The 14558-nt window shown below is 55.0% G+C and overlaps 1 long non-coding RNA gene across 1 annotated transcript; it reads right to left on the bottom strand.

Moving 5' to 3' along the window:
* Positions 1-6323: 6323 nt before the first annotated feature.
* LOC132688979 (uncharacterized) lies at positions 6324-11930 on the bottom strand. Its single transcript, XR_009614767.3, has 3 exons — positions 11572-11930; positions 10134-10229; positions 6324-7748 (listed from the first exon to the last, which is right to left on the bottom strand). It is a non-coding gene; the product is annotated as an uncharacterized LOC132688979 (long non-coding RNA).
* Between the last annotated feature and the right edge of the window lie 2628 nt (positions 11931-14558).

The raw sequence follows: 14558 nt of genomic DNA, 5'->3' as shown, positions 1-14558 counted from the left end.
GGCCAGGCTGGTGGCGCCCACCCTGCTGGGCTGCTGCTTGGCTGTCCTGACGTGCCCCGGCCCAGGACAGACCAGCTCACGGCTTGCCCTCCTCAGCCTCACAGGTTCTCAGGCCCCCAGCTCAGCTCCCCTGCCAAGGGGCTCAACTCAGCTTCCTCTGAGGGGCATTGGCGAGAAGGTATGTGTGCCCGTGAGTGTATGTGTGGGGCTGTGTGCCTGTGGTTGGGCAGAGGAGAGAAGAAAAGGCCGTTGAGTTCCTCAGGTCGAGAGACTAGAAGGAAAGAATTAGGAACATCGGTTCTATCCATGAAGGGATGTAATGAACGACCTTATTCTTTAAAGACTTCCCAAGTCCTGGAACGCCTGGGTGGCTCAGTCCGTTAAGCGTGCGACTTCGGCTCAGGCCATGATCTCACGTCTCATGGGTTCGAGCCCCGCATCGGGCTCTGTGCTGATGGCTCAGAGCCTGGGGTCTGCTTCGGATTCTGTGTTTCCCCCTCTCTCTGTCCCTCCCCTGCTTATTCTCTGTCTCTCAATAATAAACAAACGTTAAAAAAAATTTTTTTTTTTAATTTCCCAAGTGCCTACCATGCACTTCACTCACACACAAACAAAGCTTTGACCCTGCCCTCCCAGATCCCAGGGGAGGGTAAGGAGACTATACACACACACACACACACACACACACACATAACAAAGTGCCACAGAACGTGGATCCTCAGATCTCCCTGTACCTGGGAATCCCCTGGGATCCTGTTAAAATGCAGATTCTGGTTCAGTAGGTCTGGGTGGGTCTTGAGTCTGCATTTCTTTTTTCTTTTTTTTTTTTTTAAGTTTTTTTATTTTGGGGGGAGGAGGGGCAGAGAGAGGGAAAGAGAGAATCCGAAGCAGGATCTTCGATCAGCGCAGAACCCGACGCGGGGCTTGAACCCACAAACCATGAGACCATGACCTGAGCCAAAGTCGGGTGCTGCACCGACTGAACTACCCAGGTGCCCCAAAGAAGGCTTAATTTCTAGAAGACTCCTTCCCCTTCTGCTCGTGTGGACTTTGAGCCAAGGGAACCCAGTTCACAAAGCAAGCTCATTGTATGGAAAATGGCACAGTATCCTTCTTTGGAGGGGTGCGCTTACCCACCCTGAGAGGACCCGCTATACGTATGTCCCCCTCCCTCAGGTCCCCATCAAGGTGGGGACAGTCACAGAGACCTTCGCACACTGCTCCCACCTGCTGGAGAGGAAAGCCACTGTGCAAGTGGGAACAGTCCCTTTCTTCAGAAAATGCTTCCTTTGCAGGGCGCCTGGGTGGCTCAGTCGGTTCAGTGACCGACTCTCGATTCCAACGCAGGTCATGATGTCACGGTTCGTGAGTTTGAGCCTCACTCTCTCCCGCTTGCTCTCTCTCTGTCTCAAAATAAATAAATAAACTTTAAAAAGAAAGAAAGAAAATGCCTCCTTTGCTGCTTCAGTTGCGGTGAGGGCCTCCACCCCCCAGTGCCTCCCCAGTCCCTGGGATGATTTCCTAAATGACGGACCGTTTGTGGCAGAAGAGCCGAAGACGGACATTGCATCCCGGGGATTTCTTAACCATCTGTTACCAGGTCACTTCTTGGACTAGAGAACGTGGGGAAGACACTGACTCTCTCACCAGCCCCAGAATCGTGGCGCTCGGGGGGCACGTCCAACTACCTCTGTTCAGCACACCCCCCGCTCAACATTTCCCTCATCGTTGGCATTTCTCCACGAAGCGAACTATTTGATAATTACCAACCACGCCACAGAGCGCCGCGCGGTGGCATGTTCTCCAGTTATGCTTACCAACGACAGGTGCGGAAATTAGGTGGCATTATGGAAAATGTTTAGCATCTGTCAAGCGAATAACGCGATATGCAAAGCGAAATCACTGTGTAAACACGCCTATGGAAGGAAAAAAGAGGAAAGATACTAGACGGGGTAGCATCGACTCTATTGGGACGGCACCCCAGGCAGAATTCTGGAAGAGGGCTGCCCAGCGGTTTCACCTGCTCTGGACACCATGACCTTGACTCCAGCTCTCGGGAAGAACCAGCCCCTGAAGAGATCTACCTGTAGCCACATCTGCAGAGGAGTCACACAGAACGACTGAATCCAAGCTCCAGAAGGAGGCGTAGGTAGGGTTGACTGACGCACCAGTTACCCTGGCCGTGAAGATACACGACACATCAAGAAGATATAATGCAGCTAATTTTGTCATTAATGCCTGCTTTTCCCTTCGGAACAACTAAGGACAACTGTGGCCAGTGCGGTGAAGCAGGCATTTGCTGTTCTGTCTCCAGCCTGGTCTTACCTCCCACGTGTAGCCGATCCCTTCTGCGGGTTTCATTTTCCTTCTGTCATGGGCCCAGACAGCCCCTAAGATCCTTTTTGCGTGAGTTAGGGAAGGACGCCCCCCTGGACGGCCCAGCGGCACAGAGCGCGGTGAGGGGAAGGCAGGCCGGATTCTAGCCCCCCGCTGGCCAACGCCACGTGACGCACCCTGGGGGGCTGGCACGGTGGGGGACCCTTTAGTCACATTTTCCGTAAGGCTGTATCACTTTTTATTGCGTGAATTAATATTGACGAAATCAAAGTACTAGAGAAACACCTTTTATGGGTAGGCTTGTTCAACCAGAAAGAAATCTACTGAACTATACCGATGTTGTCTGAAGCCAGTCTTCCTAGGACCAAATCCCGGCTCGGTCGCTTATGAGCGCGGTAGTCTCGGGGGAGGTTAGTAAACTTCTTGGTGCCTCAGATCCCTCATCTGTAACGTAGGGATAATAATAGCGAAAACCTCCAAGGGCTGTTGTGGGGACTAAATGAACTAATATGCGTAAAGCTCTTGAAACAGCTCCCAGAACGTGGCAGATGCCGTGAACGTATCACCTCTTGCCACCGCTGACCGGACGGAGAAGAGAAGCTTGGTCAAGTGCCTCGTTCAAATCCAGACTCCTCCTCTCTTCAGCCTTCCCTGGTTTCTTCACCGAGAAGCAATTCCTGTGTCTTTTGGGTTTCTTTCACACATTTTCTGGTGTCTCTCTCACAACGGCTGGGACAGTGTCCCTCACTCTGTGGCTCTGTCTGGCAGCTCTGTGTACCTGCCCCGATAGGAGGGTACCTGGCGGGCAGGAACCACATCGTCCATCTTTGGACCAGTGCAGTGGCTGGTATGCAGCCAGAGCTCAGTCTAGGACTGTTGGTGTCAGTGACTGCACGACCGAGGGCACGCTTCCCTGTCCCCACCACCCACCCCCACCCGGCACCAGTAGGTCCTCAAGAATTTTATTTGAACTGGACTGACTTTATTCCGGAAGTTTGTGGCTAGACATCCTCACTGGTTCGGTGTCACGGAGACCCTTGAAGGATAAGGGCTTTTTCTCCCGAATCCTGAAGGCTAAGTGGTCCTTCCTGCCCTCCCAGGTCGACTGAATGCCTGGCAGAGATGTGCTCAGGGATGCTCCACCCACCCCAAGAGGTTCCCAAGTAGTTGGCGGAGACGTTTCACATTCAGATTACACACTGCCGGGATACCCACTGCCTACCTTTCTGGAAACGTCTAGGGTTTCCCTCTGGTCCATTGTTCTCCCTGGTGATCATTGTAGAAACCCATTCTTTTGTCTTCGGCAATAACAACCCAATTCCCAGGACTCCAGATGGAAAATAACAGCCTTGATGTCCAGACCTTTGTGGGGGGGGGGGGGGGGCGGGGGAGCCAGACAGAATCATCCCGGCTGTGGGGGTTCTGCCCGCGCCAGACCGAATGCGTCGAGCCCAAATGACTCCTTGAGGCTTCGTTAGAATTCACAACGGCCCCATCCTCACAGTTGTCTCTGAGCGGGAAGGCGGGGAAACAATAAGGCAGATTGTGCCCTGTGTGCAAGCAGTGAACCCGGACACCACTGAGTTAATTACAGCCGACGAGTCCAATGTCTGGGAGCCCCCAGGAAGTGCTCCCTGGGGCTCCCCCAGAGGAGCTCAGATGTGTTCCACTCCACCGTGCAAACAAAATTAACTCTGCTGACCAAAGGCCTTTCTGGCCAAGATAAAGATGGATTTCTATCAGTCACCAAGGGCCCCTTGCCTGGGTGCGAGGGGCTCAGATGGTTTTCGTGCAACGTCTGACCGGAGGTTTCGGGGAGCAGACGGCCCATGGCGGTGTGTGTAATAAGCATCAGGGCTTTCTCCGGTGGCTCGGAGGCTAAGCTCATTATCCAAGGAACAAATGGAATATGAAGGCTGCCTCAGTGCTGCCAGGGCCCATTAAGAAATGTGCTGTGAAACAAAGTGAGTACATGGGGCCGCGGTGCGGAGCAGAAACCTGGAAGCAGAGACGACAGAGGGAAGGTTGGCTTTCCACCCTCAGCACCTGCTAAGCGGCTCGCTCTGCGATATTCCGCAAGCCCACACTCCCGCCACCCGCCTTTCGCGTCACCTGGTGCCCAGCCCGAAAACCAAGCGCCTTGCCGACAGAATTTCCAAAGGGCCCCCCCGCCGACCCCCGTCGCACAGAATCATTCTCATTGAGAAGCAAGAGATCGGTGCCTTGTGTTCTCCAACTCCTGACCAGAATAAACGTCCAGTTGTTTTCTGTGGACCTCACCATTATTCCCTAAGCAAGCAAGAACCAGTTGACATCTTTCTTTCTTAATTCACGTACCTCAAATCGGATTAACATTATCTTATGACCCCCTTATCGATGCTGACTCTTCTGAACATTCTCTTCCCTCCTGGGTTCTCTCTCCCAAAGCCAGAAGGCTTGGAGTCAGAATCTCCCCGCTCCCCTCCGATGGTTCTCCATCCTGGCTGCACACGAGGGTCCCCTCCAGGGCCTTTTGAGAATTACCGCCCCCCCCCCCCCCGCACCACCCCAGACCAACTCAGAAGAACTGAGAGTCGGGCCTGGGCCTCGAACCCCATTAGAGGGATTCTCTACTCCTCCTGACTTACCCCCTCGGCTTTTCTCAGCTCTGCGTCCCCTGCCTCCCACCCTGGCCACCTCCTTCAGACCACTTGCATTTGTCACCCAGCGATGACACTCTAACTGGTCCTCCCCCGCCCCCGCCCCCCAGACATACCTTCTGGCTTTCCTGAATTTACTGCCAGGATGACTTGTCTCAAATGGCTCACAGATCTTGTCACTGCCTCTCCCCGTTTTCTAGGCATCCACTATGACCGGGCACTGTTCTAGGTCTAGAGAACCGCGCGTCTAGAGAATTAGTCTCTGCTCTCGTGGAGATTATAGTCCTATTTGCCCAGGGGAAACGTTAACTATCAAACTATGCCCGTAATTGTTTCATAACAGCTGTGACTCATACCTAGAGGAAGTAAGAGGTAACATGAGAATATCTCCCCTGCTGAAAATTTCCCGGTGGTTCCTGGAGCCCCAGGACTCCTGGCTGATGGTTAAAGTTCAACTGTCCCCACTGTCACTGTGTGCCTTAAGGGCCATCTCACCAAACAAGTCCTTCGAGTACACGGTGTTCTCAGGTCTCCAGCCTTACTCTGCCTCCTGGACTTCTTTCCTTTCCTTCACCTACCTCTCCTCTAACTCAGATGCCACTGCCTCCAGGAAGCCTTCCCTGATAAACCCAGCATGGATTAGGTGTCTCTGTTCCGTGCTTGTCATTGTGCTTTTGCTATCACGGCATGGATGTCTGTTATGCTTAGGCATATGCCGTGGCCCCGACCCCCAATTGGACTGGGAATGCCCCAGAACAGGACAGAGTCTTTTAACCATAAGTGAATGAATGCAAAATAAAGCTAACAGAGTCTGGTTGGTGGGAGAACACTGAGAAAATTTAGGGAAAGGAAAGGACTTATTTATTTATTTACTTATTTATCTTTGAGACTTTACTAAAATTCTAGCGATTGAGAGAATAAGCCTCCTGGCTCCTGCCTCTAATAGGAATGCTATCTAGGGCTGAACCCCTGACAGGCTCTTACCAGGATATGGAGAAGTTAACACAGCAGAAGAGAGCAGAATTTGTAATCTAATATTTGGGACTGATCTCATCCTGCTACAAGTTGTATTTATGAGCAGCAAATAGGGTTATTGAAAATCACATCCAATCCAAGTACTTTGGAAGTCTTGCTCCCTGGTGCCAGAGCCCTGTTGATGGAAAGAAAGCCCTAGAACAAGAGTCAGTCAGTCCTCCTAGACTCACAACCCTAACATGGAGGTATGGCCGTCGGTGCTAAACAAACGCTAAACGTCATTCGTGAAATTCCATCCTAAAGCAAATAAGTGAGCACGCTTCTTTTTTTTTAGAGTTTATTTATTTATTTTGAGAGCCAGAGCACGAGTGGGGGAGGGGCAGAGAGAGAAGGGGGGAGAGAGAGAGAGAGAGAGAGAGAGAGAGAGAGAGAGAGAATTCCAGGCAGGCTCCGCACACGAACCGCGAGATCGTGACCTGAGCCGAAGTCAGACGCTTAACCGACTGAGCCACCCAGGAGCCCCAATGAGTCACTCCTTTTACAAAATACCCAGGTGTGGGGTAGTTGCTGCTTACAGCTGGGAACACCTGTTGCCTTAAGCATCTGGCCGGTAGAGTCCCCGGTTTTGCCTCTTGCAGTCACACCTGAGATGCTGGGGGCAAAATTAGCCTTTCCTAAGAACAGCCGGTGGAGGCCTGTCCTGCAAGGAGCCAAGGGCAGCTGGGGGCTCAACGTGGACGCCGCACCTCAGTGGCCAGAGAGGGTGCGGGCAGGCGGTCACGCTGACCGGGGACGTAGTGGCCCGCTCACCCCTCTGCTCCCACGTGAATCCCAGGCCCACCTGGGACCCTCTGTATCATGCAGATGCCCTGGACTCGACGAAGTCGGTGGCAAAGCACGGTTTCTTTGCATTGATGAGTCCGCGGATAATGTGCTGCTCCTCAAACCTCGGTTGTTTTTATGTTACCTGCAGCTGTGAGTCGGCTTCTGGGATTCCCCCCCTGCTTCACTCCGCCAGCGGCAGGGGAGAGAAAGCCAGCCAGATGGCACGTGCCTGGGTTCAAGTCCCCGCCCCTCGTGTACCAGCCTGGGCTCCTGTCCAAATCCCGTCCCTCCCTCTGCGGTCCCTTTCTCTTCCGTCCAGGGGGCCTGACACCATCCCTGGCCCCGAGGAATTCTGACGAGGTCCTAAAGACACAACGTTCGTGGGAGGTAAGTTAAAGATTATTGAGCCAAGCTGGCATCTACGGGCCAAAAGGGATATGAGCCGCGTGGCCCGTCCGAGGTCACAGGGGCTACCGGAAGGACACAGGATATCCGAGGAGAGCCACTGAGGGAAGGGCTTTAAGCCTTGGCCCGCGTCCGGCTGAAGAACGTTAAATGGGGTCACAATGGAAAAGGCACATTTGGGGGACCTGGCTCCACCTCTCCGCAGGAGGCTGCTCCTTGGCCACGGGTAAACAGTTGGGCCTCAGTTTCCTCATCTGTGATATGGAGACAATAATAATACTTCCTGGGGCCACTTCCAAGTGAAATGAGGGAATGGGTGTGGAATGCCGCCCTCTGGGGGCAGCGTGCAGACCTCCCGTCTTTCTGTCTGCCCCAGAGAGACCCACGATGCGGGGCAGCCTGGGGCCGAGGTGGGAGGCTTGACCTCCGCCTCCCACCGCACAAACTTCATGGTGGTCGTCTTCTTGGAGATTCCGCTGCCCTCCCAGGTGGCTGCTTCCAGTCTATTTCTCATTTGACTGATTCAGGAGATGCTGAGAACTGGTCGCCACGGTTTCTTTCTTTTCTCTGGACACAGAACAGATTAACTGGGTTCGGGAATCGGCCTTTTCATTATGTCCCCGGGGGGTGAGAAAGAACAAGGCAGAGGCAGCATTTGGAAAGCCTCTGACTTTCCAAGTCAGACGGTCCTCTGTCCTCCCACCCCCTCTGCCCCTCACCTGCTCGTTCTCAAATAAATACATTTTAAAAATAAAAGAAAACGGCTTACACCCTTGATCCACATTTTCCCCCAGAGCCTGAGCCAAAACGTGCTTTCTGACACTACGTGTACAGATGTCACTTATGGCAAAGGCAGGAGTGGAAACCTCTTCCGGTTGAGGTTATCGAAGAGAGCTTCCTGGAGGAAGAGATATGTGGAACAGTTCCTGAAGGTTGTATAGGACTTCGGCAGCTAGACATATATGAGGCCACAGGGAGGAGTGGACAATGTGTGCAGCTGAGAAAGGCACCCAGAAGAGGCAGTGAATGTGCCCATTTTACAGGAATTGCACGTAGGGGCGCCTGGGTGGTTCAGTCGGTTAAGCGTCCGACTTTGGCTCAGGTCATGATCTCACGGTTCGTGGGTTCGAGTCCCACATGGGGCTCTGCACTATCAGCATGGAGCCTGCTTGGGACTCTCTCTCTCCCTCTCTCTGCCCCTCCTCCCCTCCCCTCCCCTCCTCTCCTCTCCTTTCTCCGTCCTCCTTCCTGTTTGCCTGTGCTCTGGCACTTTGAGCTAACCGCTTTCTCGGGGCACAGCCCCTGCGGCCTCTGAGAAGTTCCTGGGGCCCAGTGGGGGCAGCGGCTTCACAGAGGGGCCAGGTTTCCTCAGCTGGAACCCCCCCCCGCCCCCGGAACGGGGACATCTGTCAGTGCCGGTGTCGATGATGCAGATCCACCATTAGCTGTTTGCCCTGTGAAACACACAGGCGGGGCGGGCAGGGTGGGTTTGACCTCGACCATGACCAAGGGCTCAGGGAGGGACAGCAGGTCCTAGTATGGGGGAGCCACAGAGCTGAATACAGACTGGGCCCCTCCACTTTCTCCCAGTACAGGGATTCCTGGAGGGCGCCTACTCTGAGGGACCCCGGGGGACGATGGGGTCATGGACACGAGCACCACCGGGAAAGGGCAAGACCCCTGCTTGCTAGGCAGGTGGGGGGTTCAAAGTGTGGAGACTGCCTGAGCCCCACCCCTGCTGACAAGCCCGGCTCCAGAAAACCCGGTGAGGGCGAGCCTGGGGCGAGAAGGGCTGACGTGGGAAAGGCTCACATACTGCGAGGGCCCCGACAGGACACCGAGGGCAGCCCACAAAGCTGTAGAGAGGCATTCGCGATTGGGAAGAGTGGACAGAGGTGTCCCAAGGCAGAGCAGCCTGCCCCGCGGGTCCTGGCTCTCCGTCAGCCGAGGTGATCAAGCGTAGGCCTGGGTACCCACTCAGCAGGGAGGCAGCGAAACCCCAGCCCCGGGCGGGCACCGAAGAGCTCGGAGTGTGGTCCCCGGACCAGCAGCTCGGGCATCCGCATTGCTGGTCAGCCTTGCAGCGTCTGCGCCCTACCCCGGCCTTCTGCATCGCGATCTGCACGTTAACGAGCCCCCAGGTGATCTGGGCGCTCACTGAAGGTCACGGAGCCCGGTCCAGAAATCGCTGAGAGGCCTGCTTCCCTCCGGGGTCTGCTTCTGCTCCTGGCCCTGCTTGCAGGGGGCGGGCCTAGCGGGGATGGTGCTTCCCAGCTACCCGTGCACAGAGCAGGGAGCTCACCCTGGCCCCCAGCCGGCTCCTCTCCCGCAGCTTCCTGGAGGCCGGGGCTCGGTCCTCTCCTCTCCCCTCACTCTCTCCTTACTGGGAGCTGAGTGTGAACAGGTGTGTAATTGGACAGGTAACCGCAAAGGTAAAGAATGGAAGCCAGCTGTGGATGGGCGAATTGGGAAATACCAGGAAGGTTCACAAATTTGGCATCCGGGGGCCCTCGGGACCTGCTGAGGGCTGGGTGTGGCGGGGGTCCAGGTTTCCTGGAGATTTCCCGGGATTTCAGGGAGCCAGCCCAAACCTCGGGCAGATAACTCAGCAGTGCGCAAACCGGGATTTTGCTGAGCCCATCGGCAGGCAGAGTCGGTTCTCGGGGCTCGCCAGCTGGGGGCAGCACTGAGCAATGAGGCACCCGTGTGCGTGTGTGTGTGTGTGTGTGTGCGCGCGCGCGCGCGCGCCCACGCACAAGAGAAGTCCATGGTTGATAAGAGCCAGGAGGGAGGCAGAGGAGGTCCCTGGGAGCTGTCTCCAAAAATTTGGCATTGACACCACAGCTCTGTGCTGCCATAGGCAGAAAACCTCTTGCTTTGATAAACTGGTGACAGAGTAGTTGCCTTTCATATCCACACTGTATCCGTTTCATGGTACCACAAACCACAGACCTGTGTTGTCTCCCATGTCCGGAGGCTGGAAGTTCAAGTCCCACTCTTCACCCTCCCATGGTGTTCTCCCTGAGTGCGTGTCCCTGCCCAAATTTCCTGTTCATACAAGGACACCAGTCAGATTGGCATAGGGCCCGTGTCCTCACATGGTCTTTCCTTGGCACACCCTTTCCCTTCCCAGTGGGTCACTCTTGTGTGTCCTTATCTCTTAAAAGGACACCAGTCGATTGGATTCAGACACACCCTGAGGCCTCATTTGAATTGAATCATCCCTTAAATCATCCCTGTCTCCAAAGACAGTCGCCTTCTGTGGTGCTGGGATTAGGGCTCCAACATGCACATTTTGGGGCACAATTCAGCTCATAACGAACTTTAACGTATCTGTTTTGGGGGGGGGGCAGGGGATACAGTTCAACCCCTAACACACGCCTTGTGGCATAGTTTCTTTTTTCCTTCCGGCCTCGAACATTTTTTCTCAGCTCCCACTCTGTGTCAGGCACTGTTTCAGGGGCTGGGGATAGAAAGAGAAGCCAGGAACCAAAGCTCGGTCCTTCTGGGAGCCCCCAGGCTACAGGGGGAGGCAAGCCAGTCCTGATAACTGTCAATAGAGGCCCCAGTGTAGGGGCTTCAAGAGCCAAGAAGGGGCCAAATAGGCTCTGCCGGGGGAGGGGAGGAAGGCTGCAGTGGGCGCCTTCCAGACAGGGGCTGTACCTACAGATGCTCACAAGACCACGGTGCATTCCGGAAGCCGCAGGTGGTGATGTGACCAGGGAACAGGGTGACTGTGGGACAATGGGTTCCGGGCAGGTCCAGCTTCAGGGATTTAAAGCGTAAATGTGGGGAGTTGGTAGGATGTGGACATTGGAGTGAGTTGGTCAGATGTGACAGGGGATCGATGAGGGAAGGAAGGAAGGAGTGAATCCATTAGTCTGGTTCGTATGCCATGCTACACGTTATAGATGATTCAGAACAACTAAAAAGCAACATCTAATCTCCCAGAGGCCAGAAAGGTCAAATACTGTGTCCAAAGCCACCTCGCTAGGTAGTGGCAGAACCAAAATATGAAACCGTATCTAGGGACCCTAAAGCCAGCCCTCCGACGCTATGCCACCTACACCTTCTTATTTTCCACCTGATTCATTCAAGAAAAGCCGTTGCACAAGAAGGCTTTGTCCTGGAATCCCAACAGGTTCCCTGCTCACGCAGGTAGGGGTGGGGGTGGGGGGGTCCGGGAAGTGAGTGGGAGGCTCCTTCACCCAAAGCAGTGCCCCTTCCCCCCGACCCCTGCATTTCCTGGCCTGGCCACGGCTCTAAACCAGAGCCGCTCCCCTGCCTCGGCTGTGCTTCTAAATTGTGCCAAAGGCCTTTCTCTGGGGCCTTTTCAGGCTCTCATTGCAACCATCCATCATCAGCTTTCCTTCTTCCCTCCAGCACTCACCCCTTCCGAAGGAGCCCCTCCTGTCCTCATCCTCAGGGGGGTCCAGCAGGGCTGAGCCCCTGCTCCATGCTTTCTTGGCCTGGACGGAGTCTCTGATGGGTTCTTCCCGACGAAAGCATCTCTCCTGGCTCAGAAACCTGCCACTTTCCCTCTAGGACCCTGCCCTAGTCTCCAGTCCCATGGCTGTCTTTCTCCGAGCAGAGTGCACGGGGCGTGACCAAGTGCCTCCACCGCGCTCCTGGCCCCCCGCTGGCCATGCTTCCTTCTTTCCCAGCTGCTTCTTCCATCCGGAACCCCCATAACTTCCTGTCTCCCCACCCCTTCTTCCTTCAGCCTCCATGCGTGGCTGGCATCTAGCAGAGGAAAGGGGTTCGTGTTTGTGGTACTTACACCTCACGTAGGTCTGTGCCTACGTGTGTGTGCGTGTGTGTGCACACACTAGGGGTAAAGAGGGAATGCTTATTGAGCACCTACTCTGTGCGTGTGTGTGTGTACACACAAGCTGTAAAGAGTGTCGGTGTTTAGTGAGCACCTACTATGCACCAGGTGCCCTGTGAGGCCCTTTGCCCCATGTGTGCCGGGGGTGGGGGGGAGGGCAGGTTCTAGCTTCAGGCAAAAGGGTACACCCGCTATGCTCTTGAGCACACTTCAGGGACTAGAGGGACTGAGGAGCCCCCTGGATCCTGAGGGAGAATCCAGCCAGGCGGGCAGGCTGGGCCTGAAACAGAACCGTCTTTGGGGAGAACGGAGCGATTCTGAGCCAGAGTCTGGGACAGCCGTTCAGCGTTTCCTCCAGCCCAGCCTTTGTGGGCTCAGGTCTGAATCCCAAGGAGATAGTGACCGTGAGGAGGACCCAAATGTGCCAGGGTCACTAACAGTCACATAGGGCCCAAGCTGGTATTGCTGTGGTCCCTACTAGAATGCCAAAGGGGGGAGGCAGGGACACTGGCCACAGCACACCTCCCACCAGTAGCAAACAGCATCCAGAGGGGGGTGGAACCGAGCAGGGGAAGGGTCCAGATATGAGCCTTGGAGACAGGGAGCAGACCCTGCATACCACAGAGACAGAGGATGGCCTCCTGACAACATATATCACTGTGGGCAACCAAGTAGGGGCAACGGGGCCCCTGGAAGATGAGGGTAGGGGCCCTCTTACGAGAGTCAGGCAAGTGTAGATTAGCCGGGGGTGGGGGTGGTGCACAGCTAGCCCAAGTGCCCGTTGGTTCGTTTCCACAGCAGACCCAGGAAATAGGCACCTTCCTTTTTGCTGAGGCCAAGAGAGCTCGGGTGCCCTGTGTGAGGTCACTGGTCTGATAGGAGGTCAAGCTGGGATTTGAACACTCTGGGGGCTATAAAGAGGGTAGGAAGGAGAGAGGCCTGCCTCGGACGGTCTGGAGTGTAAGCCAGGATGACTTTTAAAAAACAATGTCCCGGGGTGCCCGGGCGGCTCGGTCAGAGAAGCCTCCGACTCTTGGTTTTGGCTCCCTTCACAATCTCCTGGTTCATGAGTTCAAGCCCTTGGGAGTTAGAGCCCTGCGTCAGGCTTTTCCCTGATGGCACCGAGAGTCTCTCTCTCCCTCCTTCTCTGTCCTCAGAGCTCATGCTCTCTCTCTCATAAATAAATAAGCTTAAAAAAAAAAAAGACAATGTCCGACTCCTTCCTGACATGTGGCCTGCAGGGTGACTTCCTTCCGTGGAGTTCAGGATGGAGGGAGGAAAGAGTAAGTTGACATTTGGATTCACACTCAATCCAGGGTGCAGCAGGTTAAGGGGTGGCTCCCAATATGTCCAAGTCCTAAGCCCCAGGACCTGTGAACGTGACCTTATCGGGAGATGGGGTCTTCGCGAAGGTAATTAAGTTAAGGATCTTGAGACGAGGTCATCTTGGATTTGGGGTGACTGGTGTCCTTCTAAGAGAAAGGAGAAGGAGGTCTGAGACATAGAGACAAAGAGGAAAAAGGCCACGTGAAGACAGAACAGAGATTGGAGTGACACAGCCAGAAGCCAATGACCTCCGGGAGCCACCAGGAGCTGGGAGAGACAAAGAAGGATTCTCCTCTGGGGGTGCTGGAGGGAGCACTGTCCGGCTACCAGCTTCATTGCAGACTTCTGGCCCCCAAAGCACTAGGAGAAAGTACTTCTAGTGTTTCAAGCAACCGTGTTTGTGGGATTCTGTTACCGCAGCCACAGGAAACTAATGATACACAGGACAGAGGTTCTTGCCCCGGGCCCGCCTAGCTTCTGGGTGCCTCCTTCCGCTTACGGCCGCTCTGCTCCCTGAGACCTCAGAAACCGCGCCCCTGAGCTGAGAGTTCCTCTCGGGGATTCCAAGCCCCGCCAAGTAGAGGTTAGGGCCCCTCGGGCCCACCCACCAGCCCAGAGACGGCTCCCAGAGGGGGAGACACGGTGGTGAGCAGCCCAGACCTCAGATGCCACATCACCGTCACTCTCTCTGCAGCTGGGCCTAGAAGAACCACGGCATTTGAGGAGGGGCTGCTGAGGATTTGCTGTTAGTCCCATCCACGTGGACGGACACGGATTTTGCTGTGTCTCTTCTTGTCCTTTCCCCTTTTTTCCGGTCCCAGGAACGGCTCATCCTTCAAGGTCACCTCGAAACCACTTCCTTTGTGAAAACTTACTTGACCCCCTTCCCCTGTCCCAGGCAGAATGGGACCCCCAGCACTTTCCGCCTCCGTCCCTGGCACCTTCCTGGTGCCTGCTCGGCATTCATCTGCTGTGTCCCTAGCGCGGGTGACAGAGTTCGGGGATGATGAGTCAGGCTCCCCAGTCCTCTTGGGTGATGCTCCTGAAGACAGGATCAGGACTCGTGCACCTGGACCTCAGCCCCTCTCTCTACTCTGTTCACTCACCGAAGGCAAGTTTATTTATGTTATTTATTTTGAGAGAGAGAGGGAGAGAGAAAGAGAGAGAATCCCAAGCAGGCTCCTCACTGACAGCACGGAGCCTGATGCGGGGCTCGAACTCAC

This window comes from Panthera onca, chromosome A3 (genome assembly GCF_046562875.1).
Source record: "Panthera onca isolate mPanOnc1 chromosome A3, mPanOnc1 haplotype 2, whole genome shotgun sequence".
Classification (NCBI taxonomy): Eukaryota; Metazoa; Chordata; class Mammalia; order Carnivora; family Felidae; genus Panthera; species Panthera onca.
The sequence above is the reverse complement of the archived record's forward strand: the minus strand, read 5'-3'. Positions and strand labels throughout refer to the sequence as shown.